Raw genomic sequence first — 2,764 nt, 5'->3', positions numbered from 1 at the left:
GAAACAAAATTAAATTCAAAATGTAATGCAATTTACAAAAAAAAATAAAAATAAAATATTAATAATATGATCGTGCGACGCGCACACGAGACCGCAAGACACGAGTCTGATGGACAAAAGAACAATGTAGCTAACAGATTAATGACGGTTGACGAGCCGCATAGGAAACTATTTTTTTTTTTTTTTAACAGAAAGTTCTCTTCAGATATCTGATCTTTATTTGACGTTTATCGATAATAATTGATTTCGATGTTGCACAGAAAACTCTTATTAACTATTAGGTATAAGAAATATTCCATCCTGTATACTGTACTTAAAATATAGGATTTTATATGCATAAAAAAAATTCGTTTTCCTTTCCAAAAAACCCTTTCAATTTCTCACTTCCACAAGTAATATAAAGTAAATATAAATATAAAATAATTGCTTCGTATTCTAAAATGAACCTTACATAGGCACAATAGGTATAAATACATTAAGGAAGTTAGTAATTTAAACCACTACAAATTATTTTAGTAAAACCAATAATTTTTAGGGCTTTGCAACATAAAGTGTCTAAATGAGTATGAAACATTAATTCATGGTCAAACGTGACCCCTAGGCCAGATACCTACCTCCTTGATTAATTTACTATCAAGTCGTCAAGGGATTACTATTGATAGAATAGGAATAATCAAATCTTTACCGGGATCTATAAAAAGACATTGAGTGACATTTAGAGAAATTAAGTTCCAATCCATGAACTAAACCCAAGACACTAAAGAGTTAATATAATTTTGCAATGAATGACAGTCACTAAGTGAATTAATTTTTAAATATAATTTGAGATCATTAGCAAAAAGAAGAAAGCTACTGTTGATAATAACTTTTTGTTATCGAGGACAATTTAACTGTGAAACAAAAAGTAACATTCAATCTGAAGCATTTAGTAATCAAATTCATGTTAAATAAATACTCGAAGAGTAGGAACGGACGCACGGTTTAAGTGATTCAAGCCCTAACCTAGCTCCTAAACGTGGAGAAAGTTAAAAAAACTAAAATTAACAAACTCAACGATTTAAATAACAATTTAAACATAATAACGCAGGCTTCGCTCAAAAACTAAAAAATAAAATATAATAATATTTGTAACATTTATCATGTAATTTTTAATTAGTTTTATTGATTTTAATACGTTTTTCAGGACATTCATTGGTACTCGTATGTACTAAATACATACTTATTACTGAAACTGAAGTTATAGTATACCTAACCAAACAAAAACTGGCTTCGAATTATTATTATTACCAATTATTAACTAAAATGATTTTATATAATCTTAATAAATTGCACTCTCACCCTATTACCCTAACCATTGCGATTCCTCTGAGAGGATGGAGATGATATTCTATGATATCTACCAATTAGCTTGAAGGGGGCTCTAGTCGATGAAAAAAAATGTCTTTTAAACCAATAAACTAGACAAAATTGGAGGAATTTGGTTTGACGGATTTTATTTTTGAAAACGGATTATGATTGATTAACAAGTTTACTAGGTTTTGCCAGAAGCGATTTTGAATATTTATTTTTTCAGCTGTGGTATCCAAGAATAAGAATATGATATTTTTGTATTTATATTATTCATCGTGACACTAACAATAATTGGAATATTAAAAATCGCCTCTATATCTATTATCTATATCTGTGGATATGTTTAAGTTAAATACATATTATTTATTAAGTAGGTATGTATCCCTATTCCCTATATACTACTCAACACAGTATTTACTATTTGTGATATTACAATATAAATTATTGGTGTATTGTAGTGTTGTAATTTTTAAACAAAGTATTATAAAGGTTAACTGTATTTTGTTATGAATGATAATATAATATTATTGTTGCAGTATTACGTATAAAGTTCTAATATATTTTTTAATTAATTTTTTTTTCATCATATTACACTTATTTTCTTACATGAAACCATCAATTATACATACTATGTATAAACAATGATGAAACTTATAGTGCCGAAATTAAATCTAAATTTCTTGCAATAATATATACTTTGCATTATCATATTGTATATATTGTATATTCTTTTATTAAACAACACTCATTATTTCAAAAAGTGTAAATTTTTTTGAAAATATTTTTTTACATACTTTCAAGTCGCTTATAAAACAACGTTTTTCTTAAAAAATTATATTTTTAAATATTTTTTATCCTTATAATTTTTTAAGTTTTTTACTTTTTTGAATGAAAACATAGGGTTTTAATTTTATATTCCAAATCAGAATATTTTTCTTAATATTTTGATACATGGAAATCGAATTTGGAGTGAGTAGGTTATGAGTTATAAATATTCAAAGTTTAGATAAGCGGAGTGGAGTGGTACGGAGTTACCCCGCGAAATGTTTGTGTACTTCACCGCTCATCTAAACTTTGAATATTTATAACTCATAAATAGAGTTAGGATGTTGATGACTTTTGCATTTTTTTTCCTTTTATTCTGTACAATGCTATCCTAGCTAAAAATTTGTTTCATGCTCCCTTGATGCAGAATATTCTAATTGTATTTTGCATTTTTTGCATTTTTAGCTATAAATGAATTTTTTTTGTTTTTATCAAAACATTTTTTTATTTAAAAAATTTATTCACTTTTTTTATTTTATTTATCAACATTTTTAGGTCATTTTTTCATCTTTTAGGGCACTTTTTGTACTTTTTATATAATGTGGGGCATTTTTCACAAATTATGGATTTTAGGGCAAATGTTATACCC

The sequence above is a fragment of the Acyrthosiphon pisum genome, chromosome A3 (assembly GCF_005508785.2).
Source record: "Acyrthosiphon pisum isolate AL4f chromosome A3, pea_aphid_22Mar2018_4r6ur, whole genome shotgun sequence".
NCBI classification, from domain to species: Eukaryota; Metazoa; Arthropoda; class Insecta; order Hemiptera; family Aphididae; genus Acyrthosiphon; species Acyrthosiphon pisum.
Note: the sequence above shows the minus strand (reverse complement) of the source record.